Genomic DNA, 20,950 nt, shown 5'->3' with positions numbered 1-20,950 from the left:
AGAATAACCTAGGATTTTGGCATGAGGCTTGTACTACACTAGCATGCCCCCACATCACCTCATATTAGGGGTGTCAATGGATCGGGTTTGGACTAAGGTAAAATCAGATCCAAACCTGATTTGAGATTATGGTATCAGGTTCGGATTCATTTTAATCGGATGACTCACTATAAAAGAAATCATACCAGAATCCTATAAGGATTACATGAACCAGACCTGGACCATACCCTGCAAAATAAATAAAATTTTTTTCATCATTTTTACATTGAAAATTTGTGAATAGTAATCGGAACTCCGGTTGAGCTCAGAGTCTGGTATGAAATTTCACAAACCATACCCGGCTCCATATATTAATTAGACCCTTCGTGTCTGACCCGGATTCTAATTGAACTTTCTTATTTATCACGAAACCCTGACCCTATAGGGTTTGGTATGAGCCGGTCTGAGTCAAACCCGACCCATTAACACCCCTACCTTCTATCCTCCAATATGACATTCGAGACTTTAAATGCCCTCTTAATATATTTAATTATAAAAGTTAATAAGCTAACCATAAAAGATAATTAATACATTTAAACAGCAAGTAATGGATAAACGTGATAGCCACATTCAAAATGGATTGGCATGCACATGGTCCTTTCTAGGAAAACTAATGACAAATGCCAAAGAAAAGAAACATAACTAATAAAAAGAAAACAAGATGAAGAATGAAGGATCTCCCTGGTACTGGCACCTGTGTCAGTTAATGTTTTTATTATGAATTAATAAAGTTAACCAATGTTTTATTTAATTAATGTGATCTAGTGAGACGTAATTAAAGAATCAAATGAGTTTGACGGGTTCACATTAGGGGTGTCAACGGGTAATTGGGTTTGGTTCGGACCACGTGGAATCAGACTTGGACCCGATTTTTGGGTATGGTATCGGGTTTGGACTCAGGTCTAATTGGGTCTACTATAAAGAAAATCATACCCAGACCCGATAAGAACTACATGAACCAGACCCGGATGATACCCAGTAAAACCATATTTTTAATCATTTTTATATTAAAAAATTGCAGGTCTTAATCGGAACTCAGGTCGGATCCGAGTCTGATATAAAATTTCACAAACTATACCCGGGTCCATGTATTAATCGTACCATCGGATCCGGACCCGGGTCTTCTTATTTATTAATATATCTGGATCCTATAAGGTTTGGTTGAGGTCGGGTCTGGATAAACCCGACTCGTTGACACACTATTTCACATTCAGGGGTGCCGTACTTCAAATTTGACTTGGGCGCGTCCCACGTTATCTTTTTTAATATTTGATTCATTCATGTCAATCAATTCCCTAGAGAACCGTTTGTATTGTGGGCCCCTTCAATCTCTTTTTTAATCTTTATTCCACCTAAACCAATGACACCAGTATTGGTATTTAGAATGACCATAATGCCAAGCCCAACCTAAACTACTCCTCCCACCCCCCCTTTTTTTTTTTGACAGGCATGCTGGGGTTAGGCAGACCCTACCAGTTATACAAGTATATCATTATGTTTTGAACCTGCAACGTCCCAACACAAGGTGAAGTGCACTAGCTGCTTCTACCAGACAAGCTGAGCCTCTCCTTCTTTTCTTTGACAATCATACTCCCATTTTCTTAGGCTCCGTTTGTTTTAGTCATGAAAATAAGGCTTTACGTGTTAAGCTTACATGCTAACAACTTAGAACCCACAGTCAACAAGGGTTTATATTCACATTGCTAACCATTTTAAATTTATTGAAGTAAGCCAAAAATGGTAATTTTCCCTTTGATGACGGCAACATCAGCTTGAACATATATATATATATATATTAACTGCATGAAGAAGAGGCTTAACTACTAAAAACAAAGAAAAAGAGAGAAGAATGAACTTCAAAAGGATTTTAGTAACTGTCAGTGCAAGTTGAAGAAGGTACTGTTGTAGCATATAAATTTCTACGTGACATGAAAAGGAAAGTATAAGTTACAAAACTTTGACTTTTAAAGTATTATTTATAATGCTTTCACTTTTACAGATTTAAACCAATGTAGCAGATAAGTTTCAATCTTAGAAAAGCTATTAACACTTCAAACCTGTGTCCACATCCCTGGTGACACGAGTCCGGCACTCTCTAACATTATGACACGATGCTGCCAAGTACGAACATTGATCTAATATTATTTTAATATAATTTAATAAATTTTCAATTAAAAATATATGTTTATACATTAAGATATTGAAAAAACTGTTTTTTACTGATTAAATAAATTAAAATCCTTGTCCCTGTGTCCTATTTTTCGGGAAAAGTTCAACTCCTTGTGTCATGAGTCGAGTCGTACCTGTAGACTTGTGAAATAGCTTTAAACATTAATATCATTCTTATCCTTGCCTAAAGTCCACTTTGACCTACCATCAAATAGGACCTAGAGAAGTATCAAATGAAAGATTCACCTGCCACCCTTGCCTAAAAGAGTAGCTAGGTTCATGAGTTCTTAAGTCAGGATAGCAATGCCTTTTTATTTACCAAGATTTTGCTCACTGCTAAATTGGGAACTAGGATCCCACACTTTACGGTGTTGGGGTTATTGTTCTCTCAAAGAGGATCTTTTCTGCTTCTCACACTCTTAGTTTGGTAACATATGCATCCCAAGAGAGCTCATGTTAACAAGACCTACCCAGTGAAACACACCAAAAAGAGGGAAGAAGAAGAAAAGCATATTTGAAGAGGCCACATGGGTCATTTCCCATATAAGTGCAGACCCATAGTTGAAAAGTGAATAAATAAATGACCCTATTTAACATGCAAAAAATAAATGGTAGTTATTGTTAGTAAATTTCTTATAGCACCACCAGCTATCTATTTTTCCAACCAACGCGGTGGTGGTGCCACAGAGGAAGCTTGAAACCAAAGCAAGGGTCCACCCTCGGATCCACTACTGTTGCTTGCACGATTGATCGTCGGAAAACAAATCAAAAGTTTCGTTTTTTTTTTCTTCCAATTCTTTGATAGAATCGATAGGTTTTGCCAACCCAGGTATGGACTTCAGAGCTGCTCTTGTTTGTAGGCCAAATTGTGCAATCTGGGTTGTCCTGTTCTCGAGTTTTTGCTACTGGAGTTGGATTGTGGAACGGTGATCTTTAATGGGTTTTGTCTGATTTTGATGCATTTTTGGTTGTGTTCTTTGTAGATTTTTCTGTGGAAGGTTTGATTCTGGTGTGGCATTTCAGAAGGCGGTCAGGATTAGGTAGCAGTATTGGTAAGTCCCAAGGTGATTGCTTTAAAGATAATGAAATTTTCTTTTAACGAGAGATTGTTGACGGATTTCTTTCATTGGTTGTTATGGTTTGTTGGTTCGTTTTGATGTCAACGTGTTGATGGTTTGCAGGTAAAGTATTGAGATTTTGTTGAGTTTTTTTTTATGTTGGTTAATGGCCATGAAAGGCATGTAAATTTTTATGCATGTCAGAGGTTTTTGTTTCCAAGTACTTTTTCTTCTTGTTCTTGGTGGTGCTTTACGCGTTTCACTTTCATGGTAAAAAAGGTTTTTTTTTTCAAAACTTACCTTTCAAAAACAAAATTCTTTGCTTTCCTCGGATAGTTTACTTCAGCATATTTGAGGTTTCCAATTCCTAGAGAGAAGTATTTCTTTGTGTGCAAGGTCGGGATGAGAATCTTTCCCAAATGGTTTCTGTAGAATCATTTTTTTTTATCTTGGTTATAAGTTGGATTGATATGCACTTGTTGTTGCGTGTTCGGGAGTTTAAGCAAAAAGAGAAAGGAAAAAAAAAGTCACACGTCCTAGTATTTTGGTCTGTTGATGGCTAAAGTGTAGACGGTTTTTCTCAACAACATGCTATCTAGAATCGATGAAAGAAATTTGTAAACGATAGTTTACTTTTGTCTCCTGAGCCGGGTTGCCATTTTGCTTCTGCAGATTGCTCTAAGGTGTGATTTTCTTGTTTCTTTATTTCATTCGTTGGTTTAGTAAAGGAGCATACAGGGGATCGGATTTAGAAGAAGAAACTTTCCCATTGAAGGTCAGCTTTTTATTTCCTTTTCACATCCGTTTTTTTTTCCTTCTTGGTGTCTAAATTATGTCTATTTTGTTTTCTTTGACTGCAATTCTAATTAAATTCCATTTTTATGTTCTCTGTTAATTGTTTTAGGCCGCAGAAAGCTATTCAAAACACTGTAGATTTTTAATATTCCTGGCTAGACAAAATGAGTCTCGTCTTTTGTTGCTTTTTTCTCATTGTGTTTCATTTGGGAAAACTTAATGTTACATTGTAGATGAACCACAAAAAAATTGTAATGTGAAATATTACTTGATCAAGAGTCTAACCAATCACCTCATCAGTATTATAAGTATGCAGTTACAGTTGGTTGAAGCAACCTTTAAGGCTCTAGATTTTGAATTTTTCTTAATTTTACTTTGTTAATAAAGTATTTTGAATTTTCTATTAATGAAGAGCTCTGAATCTCCTGTCCGTGCTGCCTCTTTAAAGGTTAAAACATGATTCACATTATCAACCATAGTCTTCTATGTGCAGGATCATCCAATTATAGTCCAATTGCTATATAATTTGGTGGAATTATAAGAAGCGGGTCACAACAGAAATAAGAAATATGGAAAAAAGTTCTGGATCATTGAGTTCTGAAAGTAAAATAACAAAAGGGGGCAACTCGAGGAGGAAATCGATTGCGAAACCTGCATCATCCCCCGTTTTCAGTGAAGAAAAGATCCTTCCCCATTATCTCAGGGCCTCTACAAGCTCCTGTCACGATTTCTGCAAATATGGAAGAAATCACGCTTTTGAATCAAAAGGAAAGGATCCTGTTTCTCTTTTGTTTCCGAAAAATGACAGCACAAGAAAACAAGAAGACAAAACAGAGAGATCTAATGGCGAGGATAGAAAACAGAAGCAGCAAACTAAAAGTCTGCCATCATCACCACAATTGAAAATTGCATCTTCTCCAAAAATGAAATCAGGTTCTGGCCAAAAGGATTTGATAGAAATTGCTCCTCTGTCTGATGGTCCAGGAGGTTCAGGGGATATAGCTGACATGGATAAGAAGCTCATGACCATGGCTCCATCGGAAACCATAGAAATTAAAGAAGTTAAGCAATCGGGTTCACCATTCAACTCTCCTGTGCATGGAAATGGAAAATTGAGATCACAGAAACACAGGAGTAAAATACATGCAGCTTCAAAACCTCCACAGAAGATCGAATCGTCTACCAAAGCAACATTGATTTCAAAACAAGAATTTTCAACAGAGTCTCCAATGTCAAATGTTTTGGCAGATTTGGGTGGTACAGCCGATGGAGCGATAACATTTAATGACATTGAAGTATCGGAAATGAAAGAGATAAAAGAAGCAGATCTATCATCAAATTCTTTGTCCTCACCCTTTCAGAACCATAAAGCTGTGGGCTTGAAATCGATGAAGAACAAAGCTAAGAAACTTCCAGCATCATCACCACTGCAGAAAGTTCAATCATGTTCCAAGTCATTGTGGGCTTCAAATAGAAAGCCTTTGTTAACAAAGGCTCCAATGTCAAACCATTCAGCAAATGCAGGTGCTTTAGCCAATGAGGATAAGAAATCCAAGAATCCCATGCAAATCAAGGAAAAAAGAGAAAAGCAATCAGCTCCTTTATCCTTGAATTCTCCTGTTCCCAGAAGTATGTGCTTGGGGTCGATGAAATGCACCAACACAAAGTCATCAACTAAATCACTTTCATCATCTTCTCTTGTGAATGGAGGATCAGGCTTACATTCCACAAAAGACTTCAACAAGAGGGACCCTGTTTCTGGGAAAAAGACACGGGCTAGCATGTTGTCTTCTGTTGATGGTAGTTGTATGGAGGAAAGCAAGATTATGGATGTTGTTGATCATTGTGAGAATCAACAGAAGAATCTATCATGGGCATCATCATCATCATCATCATCATCATCATCAACAACTCCATCACGATCATCGTCATCATCACCATCATCACTACACGAGGATCAAGAATCTCAACACACCGAGGGTGACACATATGAACATGGTGAAATTGAAACTGGAAATGGGGCCAAAGTTTCAAGTCATGAGAAGCAAAGACCCAGAAGGGGCACCGCAGTTCAGCCAGAAGAGAAGGCGCATGCACCACACAAATTGGAATTTAGGAGAGGAAGGGTGATCAATGTTCAGGCTGAGAACAATGGTCCAACAAGGCTTAGATTCAGGCAAGGAAGTGTGGTGGAGAGTCAAGATGGAAAGGGTGAATCTGGGAGAAGGAGTTTCAGGAGGAAGCGAAACTTGGGGACCAATGATTCAAACAATTCTGCCAATGTTGCTCCAGCTGTGGTTTTGAGGCATCAAGATGTTCAGGCTAAAAAAGATACCCAGGACTTTAATCAAGTAATTGAAGAAACTGCAAATAAGCTTGTTGAGAGCAGAAAGAGTAAGGTGAAAGCTCTGGTTGGTGCCTTTGAAACTGTCATTTCACTCCAGTAAGGTAAACTTCTTGTCAGTTGTTAAGGTGGAGTGCTTCTCTTCTTTCTGATTTCCTCACACACACACACATACACACACTAACAAGATATACATGAAGGAAACAACCTTGAGGTTGTTTATTGCACAAGCGCACAAGCCATACGATGGTCATTTAAAGTGAATGAGTTTCTTTGGAGAATTGAAGCGAGTCCTGCTTATTTTGTGGGAGTGGTTGGTTTGTAAATTTACGCGTGTGGTGTATGTATGTATGTTTGACATGCTACATCATGTTTTCCTGGAGGATACAGTTTTCATGTTTATATTCATGTGTATGTGTCCGTGTGTGCATGCACGTTTGTGATTGTTACCTTCCTCGTTGATTTGAGATCAAAACAATGTGAAGCCATAGATCCTGTGTTTGTTTTGTATCTCATGGTCATCCCGTCATACGTACCATAATGTGTTGACCAATATTGTAAGGCTCTGTTCGGGAGTCTTGCATTGTGATGAAAACACAACTACCATGCATTGTCAAAAAATGGCTTTGCCAAAATGTGTTGTTCAGGATGAAGTTGCCAAAAACATCCTCTTGTTAACGGTGTTGAAATGCTGTTTTGGTGCTGTCAACTCCATTCCAAATGCAATGTTTTGGAAACATTACTATTCCCAAACATCAGAGAGCATACCAATGGGGGGCTCCACTTATCAGGCAAGAGCAGTTAGTGCACGTCATCTTGTGTTGAGACGGTACAAGTTTGAATCCCAAATGGTATGGACAGGGGTGGCTCAAGAGAAGTTGAGGCCCTAAGCAAAGCCTCCAAATGAGAAACTATTTTTTTTTCATTGTACATAATTATTTTTTATTTTATTAAAAGGGTTGCACTTTTTTTTCTTAATTTCTTAATATCCTCAATATTTACTATATATATATATATTCATCATACTACACCAAAAAAATATAAAATAGTTTAAAAAATATGATCTAAAATCCACATTTCTTGCTTAATATTATTCAAGAAGCTCTGTATCATATCTGATACATCTCCAGGTAAGCAGTCTTTTTGTCTTAACGTTCTGATTTTGTTCTGGTTTTGAACTAATGCATGTTATTAAATACATAAATAATGTTGCTATCACATTAATGGAAAACAGAAGTCCCGCTTGACAAGTTTTGTTGAGAAAGCCCCACCTTCATGGGATGAGCTTTATGAAAGTGACTTGGACAATTTACCAGTCTCTAATCATATGGTAGATATATCTGGTGAAAATATTGACTCCAACATCATGGATATGAATCCATCAATCCACTTAGTGGAGCTGATCCGGAATGCAATAAATGTGGTTCTTCGTGGTGGAAGACGAAATGAAGTTGAACATTTTTCTGATCCCGTAAGTATGACATATTATGATGATGATGACAATACGTCCTCTATTGATGTGTCTGCTGATCTTAACCATAATCCATTTCGGGGCAATACTTCTGACAATACAATGGAGTCAAGACATTTATGGGAGGAAGATCAAAATTTTTCTATTTCACGTTCTGAAGAAGGTACTGCAGTTGGTTGTGTTGCAGATTTGGCTTTGTTAACAGATTATGTGCAGTCTGTCACTATCCGTCAATCTGGTGGTTATAGTTCTACAGCAAACTGAGATGTCACATCAAAATTTGGTGAATTTGGTCCTTTAGGTTGTGATGGATTCATGTTCATGCGGGCATGCTGTTCATCAGGAGTGCCGGAACCGTAATTGGTTTTCTCTAAGGCAGAGGTATATTCTTACTGATATTAATGCATGCTATTAAAAGATTTGAGGCCCCTCCAAAAATAGGAGGCCCTAGGCGGTGGCCTCAAATCTCAAAGAGGCCAGCCGGCCCTGGGTATGGATGTATGCAGGGGTCTGCCTAACTCCAGCTTTCTCTGTCGAAAAAAAGAAAACAAAAAAAAAAACACATCAGAGAGCATGGGGCAGAAACCACGACACACTTACGATTCAAGTCGCTCAAACAGAGCCTAATTTCTCTCTATAACACAGTTAGACAGGCTAACAACCAGTCGAGTCGATTTAGTCAGTGCAATATTAACTAAAAGAATTCTAATCTTGAAAAAAACATGATGATTTGCAGAATGTTTGGTCAAATACATAACAGAAACAGAGTGACCCTCCATATATTTTGGTTACCGTGAATCAGTAGTTTGAAAAAGTGGTAGCTGCCAAATTCACTTTTTAGTGCAAATATATAGGAGAGATGTGTTATAGGAAGTATCTCATATCATGCGATAATCTTTCTTTGGATATTCCAGCTATAGCAAGATTATCGTTGGATACTCTTCCCTTTATCATCGCCACCTACATTTGGCGTGTGTTACCTTTTTGTTTATTCCGTTTTTTGTTAAGTGGTTACAGGCTGTTATCGTTATCCTTATCCTCTCATTCTGAGAGGTCTTTTTATAAGCTTGTAATGGCTGCAGCGCAACATATATGAAATAAAAGTAAGTCATGCTCTCCCTGTGGGCATAGGTCGTCTGTGACTGAACCACGTAATCTTGGTGTCTTCTTCAGTTCTTGTTTTCATCATGGTATCAAAGCAATCTCTATCCAGGTGATCTGTGGGTTGTTCATGGGTGATCAAGACCAACAAGAGGACGATTCGACAGTCATAGGATCAGTTCCTACCATGGCTGAACCAGGTGTGAAAATGTTAGTTCAAGAACAGAACCCGACGTTGAAGGTTACTACGGTTTCGTTGAATGGCTCTAATTATCTGAGTTGGGCCAAGTCTGCAAGCCTTTTCCTTAGCGAAAAATCTAAACGTGGCTACGTCATGGGGAAGATCAAGCAACAAAAAAAATACCGATCCCAAATTCGACGAATGGGAGTCTACAATCCATCTAGTGATGTCCTGGTTGTTAAACTCTATGGATCCAACCATTGCAGAAGGATACATGTTTCTTAATACAACTCAAGAGATATGGGACTCACTGCGTGAAGTTTATGGGGAACAAAATAATCTAGCTCGAGTGTACTTCATCCAACAAGAAATCATCAATGCCAAAAGAGGTGAGAAGTTGTTGCATGTTCATATCAATGCTTTAAGGAGTCTTTGGGATGAACTTACCATATACCGTCTGTGATCATCGCAAAATTTTTTCTCTCGTAATATTCTCTCTCTTCCTTCTCTTTTCCTTTCTAACCTCTTATTTTCCTCTTTTTTGACGGGAGAAAGATAAAAGACAGAAAGAAAGATTGAAGAGAAAAGAGAAGAGAAAAGAAAAGAAGAGAGAAGAGGAATTCTTTTGCGGGTCTCACTTGACCTTAATTTTTGAAAATACTTGAAATAACTCGCCTCCGTTTTTTAAATATTTGCGGAAAAACTGGGAGACGGGATCCGCTCGTCGGTACGAGGTTCGACCGTTCCTGGCGCCTTTACCAGGGGTAATCGAACCAAGGGTCGAATTTATGCCTTTTTTCTTCTGTTAAAATATTATCTAAGAATTTATCCTAAGTCTAAATCCACAAAGAATCATGCTTGTGCAAATGCAAAAATGTATGCTCTTTTTGAAAATATTTTGAAGATTTTCCGAGTGTTTCTGAGATGAATCTGATAAAGTGAAGAAATGATTTTTAACTTAGAACTTAAGATTAAAGTTCTAAGTTTTTAGAATAATAGAGAGCTTGGGAAAATGAATTTGGATCTTGAGAGAGATGATATTGAAACTGAGAAAAAGAGAGAAGAAAGGAAATTTCAAAGTCATAAATGGACTTTGAATTCAGAAGTTTGAACTTGGATGAGTATTTAGAATGGAATTGAATTCTAACTTTGAAGTTTTGAAATTAGAAGGAAATGTGGGAAATCTAAAATGAATTGAGCAATAGAATTGTTTTGAAAGTTGGAATTTCATGGAATTTGAATCCAAAGTTAAGATTTGAGTTGAGATTCGAATTTGAATTTTGGATTTTAGAATCTGGAAATAGGAATGGGATTTGAAATTTAAAATGACAATGGAATCAAGATAGTATTTGGATCTAAGATTTTGAATGGAATTGGATTTAGGATTTAGAATCTAAGATGAAGTTTGGATCTGAAGTCTAAGATCCAAGATAGAATTGGATTTTGACCCTAAAATGGAGTTGGATCTGAAATCTGAGATCCAAAGTAGAATGGGATTTTGGATCCTAAATGGAATTTGGATCTATAATCCGAGATCCAAAGTAGAATTGGTTTTTGGATCCTAAGGTGGATTTGGATTTGAAGTCTGAGATCCAAAGTAGAATTGAGTTCTGGATCCTAAAATAGCTTTGGATCTGAAGTCTGAGATCCAAAGTAGGATTGGGTTCTGGATCCTAGAATGGAATTGGATCTGAAGTCTGAGATCCAAAGTAGAATTGGGTTCTGGATCCTAGAATGAATTTGGATCTAAATCTGAGATCCAAAATAGAATGTGGATCTAAGGTCTGAGATCCAAAAGGGGAAGTTGGATTTATACTTGGAAATCAGGATCCAAGTTGAGATTTAGGATTTAACTTTGGATTCAGATTATGAAGAGTCCAAATAGGACCTTTAAAGATGGATCTGGGTTTTAGAAACCCAAATTTAAACTTGAGATTCAAATCCAAACCTTGATTGAAGATAAGAGGATGAACTTGATTTTGAAATCAGAAGATAACTTCAAAGTTAAATTGAACTTTGAATTTTGATTTGAGGTGGAAATTTGAACTTTGAATATAAAATGATTTTGGAATTTCAAAGTTAAATTGGGCTTTGAAATTGAATTTTGAATCTTTGAAATGAGATAGAATTGGATTTGGATAAGATTTGATTTAAGAAGAAGAATCACTTGGAATTTTGAAAAGGAAGTTTTGAAAATATGATGCAATACTATCCTATATGATGAAGGAATTTGAATAAGTTTGGAATTTGAAAAGCTATTTTATTCTCTAAATGAATTAAAATAAGATTGAAAATATAATACATCCTTGACAATGGTCATTGCATGTATTATATGATAATCTATATCTAAATTCAAAAAGAAGAATAAAATACATTTTTAGTGCTTTTATAGAATTTAAAATGAAATTAACTCTCAATATACCCTGACTATGGCCATTGGTATATATTTTGAATTAATTTTAAGTTAATTTCTGATAAAAGAATATAATATTTTAGGCCAAATATGATAAATTTTGAAAATGGATCCAGTGTTATTTTGTAAAAGATAAAAGTGCTAAGTTTTGTCCACACCCTGAATATGGCCATTGATATGGATCATCAACTTAGCATTTATTATCTCTTACGAAATGGTGCATGTGCCATTCGTGTTTCACCATTGTGGGAATTTTGAGAAATAAAGGAAAAATGTATGAAAACAAACAATTCATGATATTTACAATGCTCATTCATTCTACCTAAAGCAGGAAATGTAAATTTTCATTCAAATCTAGCTATTACAACATGTAAGATCAATTTTACAACCCCAAATGATAACTTTATCCACATATTTCCTGCAAAAACAACTTGGTTAAGAAGGAAAAATACAAGTGTGAATCATGTTTATGGAAGACATCTAGAAATGAGGAGGAGGTTTACAATGCACATGAACCCACTATCCAGAAGTGATATAAGGTTGCATTACTAATCAAGACCCAACATATATAATTATGATATCCCCTGCATGTATTATGACATGTCAAACTTTGGAAAATGAGACAACTGGAAATGGGCTATAATGGCATTTAAGGTGAATGATAACCATCTAAGCTGGAAGCCTAAAGGTGGTGAGGTAATGCAGAGGGTAATGGTGCAGTGAGTGCTAGGAATGGAAATTATGTTGTGCAAAGGAGGTTACCAACACGGTTAAGTGCTTGGGTGCATTAGGTAGCAATCACCACTGGTAATATGCTGCAGGCCTAGGTATGAAGATGTTAGGTGCTGTGTACTTATAGGGTGCTACTGTGCTATTGGCGCAAAAGGTAAAGAAAATAGCAGAAGTTGATATGTATTACCAACATATCTTGTGGACATATGTGAACAGGGGGAGGGGTGTATACAATACAACGTTATGTGCTGGTGGAGATGGTGAGTGGTGACTGCAGGTGTGTAGTAGCAAGAAATGTGCTGGCTATTGGTTTGGTGTAGATTGCAGCAAGGGGTGCTGCAAAATGGTGACAGCAGTTAAGGGAGTATTGGCAGATGAGTGCTAAAGGAATGACCAACAGATATTAAAGCAGGAAGTAGTTAGGTGGATGGTGGTTTTAAAATGATGCATATGTAATGTACAACTAACATGCTGTGAGTATGCCAGATAACAGGGGGGTAAGGACAGTAAGCTGCAAAGGTTGGCGTTACTGTGTAGAAAAGAAAATGTGTTGTGATGCTAAACCTGGAACACGTGTGAATTGCAACTTAAGTAACAAAAGGGAAATGGGTGTAATTGACAGAAAATGATAAAAAAAAAAGAAAATGGTATGATGATGTTGCAAGAGGTATTTAAATGCAGTGAAAATGCTATTGTAAAGAAAAGAAAATACAAATGGAATGATGTTTATTCGATATAATTAGTGAGATAATATGCTGTTAGTGGAGGTATGAAAAGACAAATGGTGGGAATTGGAAGCTACAGGTAAAAGGCAGTGTCAAGGTTGGATGAAACTACAGGGTAGGTGAAACAAGGGCTGACAGGGGATGATATGAAGCATAGTGAGGTAATGTATTTGCATGCAAAGTGTGGTGGAAGTGTATGATGGTGTTATATACCGGGGGGATGAACATAGCCTCTCCATCAGGGACAATTCCCTCTTCAATTGCAGCGAGAATTATATTCTCTCTTTTCTGTTTTTTTTTTTTTTACATCCTCCATCCTAAGCTTTCTGTCTTCTAGCTTTATTTTGGTGGAGGCACCTACCTGGATCATGACAACAGCACCTAAGACTTAGCATTTCTTTTGATCAACTTCTTACTGGCCTGGACCCCATTTTCAATAGTGGCATCAGCGATTATGGTGATAGGGTCCTGGGTGGTGGTTACTTTTCCTGCTAACACCCAGCAGTTCGACTGTGCCTTTCTCCATAAGTGGACCCAGACCACTAGCTTGATACTTTGCACCTGTAACAATGGCAAAATCTGGGAGGAAGAGATTCTCTTCTTTCACCAAAACCATATGTTTTGGTTGCAGCAACATTGAGCATGCCATGCAATCTATTACAAACGATGTTGCCGAAACACCTTTAGTAATGATAACCGAGAGGCCCCTCAACTGAGTGATTTTCTCCAACAAAGGGACGATTTCCTTTATGGCTGAAATTTTCTGATCAGTTAATGGCAACTCAAAATTTATTTTATATATATATATTTTTCTCAAGATTTGCAACCAACCGGGGATAGACACAACCTTCATTATTCTACGTTTCTCCTCCTACATCAACAACTATCCAAATGATGATGAAGCTTCTATGGATAGAACATCATCAACCCTATCAATGGCATTCAGCCGTCATGACCTCCCCCATAAATTTACTGTTTCCCAGCAGAGGTGGTTGCAAATGTTTTCATACCTTCAAAGGTGTATGTAGCAGAAATAATGTAGATGAAGGGGGATGGCAAGGTAAACAAAAAACGAAAACTGATGGCAAAAGACAGGATTAATATTTTGCATGAATTGGAATAAAACTTCTGGAACAAACGTTAATAGCATAACACTTAGACCCCAAACATCACAAAAGTCATCAATCTGGAAAAATCGCAAAGTGGTTCTTAAACTTACCATGGCAAATATCAATAACTGTTGTGCCTGTCACAGTGGAATGGCAACGTGAAAGAGGCAGAGACGCATAAATCACCCTCATAGATAGGATTTTTCTCGGTGGGCCAGATCAATATTCTAAATACATAGGATTTTTACTGATGATCTAAATACAACCACAAATGTTTGTCTACTAATGATCTAAATATACAGGAGAGAAGAAAGGAAGATATAATTGGAAACTATCAAATATGAGGAGACCATACCTGTCTTAGACTAATAGAATTTCAACTTTTTTTTTTTTATCACATGGATACAGATCATCACTTATTTCTAACGTGAGAAGCAAAACCACCAAAACTGGTTATCCACAACACTTAATGACACACAGTCATTGAATCCTAAATTTCCAATGGGGATTGGGAGATATGCTGCTAGCATGTCAATCGACAGGTTATAGACATATCACAAGAGGCCAATCATTGCATTGGACATTGATGCTAGCAAGCTCTCAGACTTCTGGTAGCATTTGAAAATATAAGAAGTAACAGGGGCCATGTTTCATGAGGACCAAGCCAGCAAACGTCGAAACGCAATCAGATTTAAACAAATTATGAATGCTCTTAATCAATCAACATGGACGAGGGAATAGACAGAGCCTAATGATAGAATCGTATCTAAATGGAAGAAATATAGCAAACAAAACTAATAAACAAAGCTAAAAGAGAAGAAAAAAAATGATGGAAATATAACGGTAACCGATAGATCGAAAATTAATTCTAAGCAGGATTGTCAGGGAAACTCACCATAAACCAGGGACGCCAGAAAATATGTTGGAACATGATGTTCCCTTATTATAGCACAAGGAGGCGTTCGGGTTGCTACAGGCAACCGAACATCCTCCGTGGTGCATTGATAGGGGCCAAAAACAAAAAGAACAAAGAGGGATTTAGGGAAAATTAGAGGAAAAAGGGGCTTACCGTGAATTGATGGAGGACCTAGTTTTGTAGAAGATCGAAACTAGTCCTCTGATGTTCTCAGCACCTTGTTTTGGAAGGATGACTGGGGATTTCTTTGATCTCTGGCAGAGGAAATGCTCTCGGAGAGGAATTGTTCTATAGTGCTCAGCTGAAGAAGAATCCCAGGAAGGAGAGAGAATGAAGCAGTAATGGAAAAATTGATGCCTCTCGATGATGGGATGGAAGTATGCTGATAATGGATGAAGTTTTCGATGGATTGCAAAAAGGGAATGGGTCTGAAGGAAGGGAAACTCGATCTCCAGGAAGACCATCCATGCCTCAAGACAGGAGCTCGCCTCTTCTTAAAGGGGGAATGAAAAATTCGAGAAGAGGAAGATCAATTGAGAATTGAGGGTGGAGATGAAGGTATGCGGTTGTAGATCGAACGATGGAGAGAGAAGGAAAGAGGCGCGGGAAGGGGTCGTTGGAATTTTTCCCTATTCTTAAAAAGGTGGTTCCCCCTTTTTAAGAAATTTCTGAAAAATGGTTAAGGAATGAGGTTTTTGGTAAAAATGGCTTCAAAAAGCTTGAAAATCATCCATTTTCTTTATAGCTTTTCTCGATTTTTTTGGTTTTTAGTTTATTTTTCTATTTTTTGTGTTTTTAGAATAAAATCCTAAAGCTTGTGAGAAAGCAAAGATTTGAAACTAATTTTTTGTGTTTTTGCAAAAATATTTACAAAAGGGGAATTTTCCTGAGAATTTAAAAGCTATTTTGAGAAAATTTCTTCAAAAATGGGTTTAGATCCGGGTTTTGAGGAAATTTGGATTTAAAACACTGGATTCGGATCCGGAATTGATTTTGAATACATCAATATGGAATTTAATTCAGAAAATATGAAGAATGACCGAATTTTAGCTTTGAAATCGCTTTGATTTTCTTAGAGGATGGAATTAGGGGCAAAAGGGTCATTTTAAAAACCTTTGAAAAATTTGGGGTGTTCACAGATGCCCCTCTTTGTTACTAAGCCGGTTGAGAGCCGAGCTTAGTGGCAAAGACAACACTCCAAATTTTGAAAATGCCCCAGTCAGCAGGTCTGAACTGGGCGTGGAAGAATTATTTTGAAAATATGGCTTTTCAAGTTTGAAACCTTATCCTGAATGGTTTTGGGGAGACGAAATCCTTGAAGATGATATGATTGAGTAGAAAATGAGGAAATCGTGATGGGACTTTGGATGAAAATCCCGAAATGGTGGAAAATCAGAATTTTGATCAGGTCTCATGGGTGAGACAAGATACTCTTTTTGGAATGATTCAGGTTTAGCCCTTAACCTGGATGAGACGAAGATATATCAAAAAGTGTTTTGAATGAGGAAAGGAGTACATGAGAACCTTGATGGGACATTTTAAAAAATGCCTTGTGAAATGAAGCTCAAGTAGGAATCCTATCCTAGATGGATATACAAAGCATGGATGCCTTGATGGGACTGGAAGAAAACATCTCGTCAAAACGAGGAATCTTGTTGGAACAAGACTCAGGTTTAACCCAAACCTGCAAGAAAGATACCTCGCGAAGCGAGGTTTCGGGTTAACTTTTAACCTGGATAGGACATCTACCATACGGATTTCTTAAATGGAGAAACCATAATGGGACCTTCGGAATTTGGACGAACAAATCCGAAAGGGGTTTGCGAAAGGAGGAAAATATAGGGTTCCCTAAAGCTTGAAAAAAGGAATGATTTTGGGCATCTCATTTGCTGAGACTGAAATAGCTATTTGAAATCAATGATCTTACGCAGAAAATTCAGGTTTTGACCCTTAACCTGAGTGGGAACACCATACGGAATCCTTGACTGAAGAAACCGCGATGGGACAGGAAGAGATACCTCAACTGGATGAGGCAACTCTTCTGGAAGATATAGACAACGCTAGGTTGCATCAGAATAGATATCAAATGTTTATTTCATTCTTGGAATGGTTAGAAAGTTTTGCCAATAAGATAAAATCGTAGTAGATTCAAATGCTTGGAAATGTGCACGTATATGCAAAAGATATTCCCTCTTTTACCTAGAGTATTTCTCCCAAATGAGGTTAACTCCTCAGTTCTAAGAGTTAAATTCAAAATTTTAGCGCTGATGATTTTCTTCAAGGAAGCTATTTATTTCCTTGATATGAGAATAGAAGAAATATTCTTAATTTCATAAAAGCAGGAAATGAAGAGATATTGATAAAAGAATTTTGCATGAGAAAAGATGACTTTTGGCAACTTTGGCAGTTTGATATCTGAGTGTTTTCCCACGATGATCTTTTTGCACTCTTTTTTGAGTCATTGGGCTTTCTCGGGTTTTTCTCATCATCCTTCATTTGGATGTCCTGACTTTTTTTTTTCTTTTTCAGTGAAGGGTACGTCACAAACTCCTTCATCTCGGAGATGCTCCGATCCTTCTTTCTCTCAAGGATTATATATGATATTGGCTCAAAAAAGGTCTTTAGATGATAGCTGAAATCAAATATCTTTTAGGGTTTGTCGGTAGGCCCATCACATCCGCCTTCATCTCGACGGTGATCCGAACTTTCCCTGGAAGAATCCGTCACAAACTCCGTCATCTTGGAGATGTTTCAAATTTTCTTTGGCTCCGGGGGTCTACTCGCTTAATTCGCCTTCATCTTGACGACAATCGAGAGATCTCTTTTGCGGATATTTGATTGAAGCTTTTTAAATGAAAATGAGAAGATATGGGTTGAGTGGATTCTTTTTATAGCTCCAGATATTTCCATTGCCTGATTGCCAGAAAGTCATTTTTAAAACATGCACCATAGCCAAGATCAATATCAATTCGCTTCTGGCTTTTCAATATCATTGAAGATTTCTTTCATTGATCATATCGAGGACATTTCTTACATCCTTTTGGTTGATCAACAGGAAAAGATTTGAATTTTATCTCTTTTTCGCAAAAAGTTTCACCTTTTGGAAGAAAATACAAGAGGTAATCTAAGAAATTTTTTTTTGTGCAGTAAGAATATTTAAAATCAACAAATGCTTTTAGCAAATTGGCAAGGTTTTCATGAATTCTTTGTGAAATAATCACTCAATATAGATTTTGATGAGACCTTGAGTTGCAATCTTCGAATCCGGAAATACATGACCAGCAAAAAGCTGGGACTTTTGAAATACATGACCAGCGAAAGCTGAAACCTTTGAAATACGTGACCAGCGGAAGCTGGAACCTTTTCGAGATACATGACCAACGAAGCTGGAACCTTTTGGAATACATGACAAGTAGATGTTGAGATCTTTTTGAAATACCTGTCCAGCGAAAACTGGAACTTTTGAAATACGTGACCAGCGAGGAGCTGGAACCTTTTGAAATACTTGACCAGTAAAACTGGAACATTTAAAATACATGACCAGTAATAATGCTGGAACATTTTGAAAATACATGACCAACGAGTGTTGGGTCTTTTGGGAAATACACGAATGGTTATGAAAAACTGGGTCTTAATAAAAAGGTTGAGAATGATAGAAATTGGGAGATTTTAACCCGAGGGTTGAGAAAATGATGGATTTTTTGAAAACACTGTACCCAAAGGTTGAAGAATTGATAATCTTGAAAGATTTGGAGATATGAAGGTTTGGAAATGATAGAATGGAGAAATCGCAATCTGAAAGTCTGATTTATGGAAAATAGGTTGATTTGAGAGCTCAAAACTTGTAAGCTGGGACTTTTTGAAATATATGACCAGCGAGAACTGGGTCTTTTGAAAATATACGACCAAAAGTTGAGTTCTTTTTTTTTGGGAATACGTGACCAACAAAGCTGGGACGTTTGAAATGCGTGACCAGCGAAAAGCTGGAACGTTTGAAATACCTGACCAACGAAAAAGCTGGAACATTTGAAATACATGACCAACGAGTGTTGGATCTTTTTTTGGAAATACCTGACCAGCGAAAGCCGGAACGTTTGAAATACATGACCAGCAAAATGCTGGAACGTTTGAAATACATGTCCAACGAGTGTTGGATCTTTTGAAATACCTGACCAGCAGAAGCTTGGACGTTTGAAATACCTGACCAGCGAGAAGCTGGAACGTTTGAAATATATAACCAACGAGTGTTGGGTCTGACCAGCAAAAAGCTGAAACGTTTGAAATACATGACCAGCAAGAAGCTGGAACGTTTGAAATACATGCCCAACGAGTGTTGGATCTTTTGAAATATCTGACCAGCAGAAGCTGAGACATTTGAAATACCTGACCCGTGAGAAGCTGGAACGTTTGGAATATATGACCAATAAGTGTTGGATCTGACCAACAAAAAGCTGGAACATTTGAAATACATGACCAGCAAGAAGCGAGAACGTTTGAAATACATGCCCAACGAGTGTTGGATCTTTTTGAAATACCTGACCAGCAAAAGCTGGGACGTTTGAAATACCTGACCAGCGAGAAGCTGAAACGTTTGAAATATATGACCAACGAGTGTTGGATCTTTTCGGAAATACCTGACCAGTAAAAAGCTGGAACGTTTGAAATACATGACTAGCAAGAAGCTGGAACGTTTGAAATACATGCCCAACGAGTGTTGGATCTTTTTGAAATACCTGACCAGCAAAAGCTGGGACGTTTAAAATACCTGACCAGCGAGAAGCTGGAACGTTTGAAATATATGACCAACGAGTGTTGGATCTTTTCGGAAATACCTGACCAGTAAAAAGCTGGAACGTTTGAAATACCTGACCAGCAAGAAGCTGGAACGTTTGAAATACCTGACCAGTAAAACTGGGACGTCTGAAATGCATCAGCTTTTGTGAGATTTTTAAATCAGAACTTGAATTTTGTAGAAGAAAGGATTTTGATTAGAAGATTGAATGTAGAAAGTTATTGGTGCGAGGGTCGGATCCTCCAAATGAGCTCAATGGATGATTGGAGATTTTTGGGAAATACCCTAGTGCGAGGACTGGGTTGTAAAAGATGAGCTAAACAAAGTGAAATTTTTAGAGAATAAAGATTCTTTGGTAAAATTTAATGGACCATCATAGTTGAATTGCATGTGGTCGACTTTCAGGATTTTGTTCCCTTGTCCCGAATGGGGGAAATAACAAAAAGAATACCTCATTGATAGGAGGCATCAGGTTTATCCCTTAACCTGAAGGGGTACTTTTTTGAAGATAAAGGTAGAGGAAATTTTAATAAGATTGAAAAATTTGTTAAACTTGACATAAATGAGCGTTAGCTTGATGTAAATTTGATTAAACCAAAATGAATCAAATGAAATAAAAAATAAAGATCACAAGACTAATTAAGAACTAACAAAATTTGAGGAAAAGAGCTTTTCGTCTAATCCTGCCTGCATATGATGGAAGAAGATGATTATAGATCAAAAATAAAATGCCCCAGTATTATGGAGAAGAATGTAAGAATTGATAGAAGATCATTATTTTATTGAAAATGTCTCTTTGAAGAGTACAAAGGCTTTAGAATAAACATTTCAGGCGTAAAACTTCTTCAAATGCAGAGCATTGATGGGATCTGGCATTTCCACTCCATCTGCGTTGATTAGACGATACGAATTGCGAGGCAGTGCTTCTTTAACCACATAAGGGCCTTCCCAATTGGGTGACCACTTGCCCTGTGGTCGATGCTTGAGATGAGCCCTTGATCTGAGTACCAAATCATTAACTCGAAATTTTCTCTCAATGACAGACTTGGCATAATGTCGAGCTATCCTCTGCCGATAAGCTTGAGCGTGCTCTGCTGCTTTGAGC

Source organism: Nuphar pumila, chromosome 1 (assembly GCF_984573655.1).
Source record: "Nuphar pumila chromosome 1, dmNupPumi1.hap1.1, whole genome shotgun sequence".
NCBI classification, from domain to species: domain Eukaryota; kingdom Viridiplantae; phylum Streptophyta; class Magnoliopsida; order Nymphaeales; family Nymphaeaceae; genus Nuphar; species Nuphar pumila.
Note: the sequence above shows the minus strand (reverse complement) of the source record.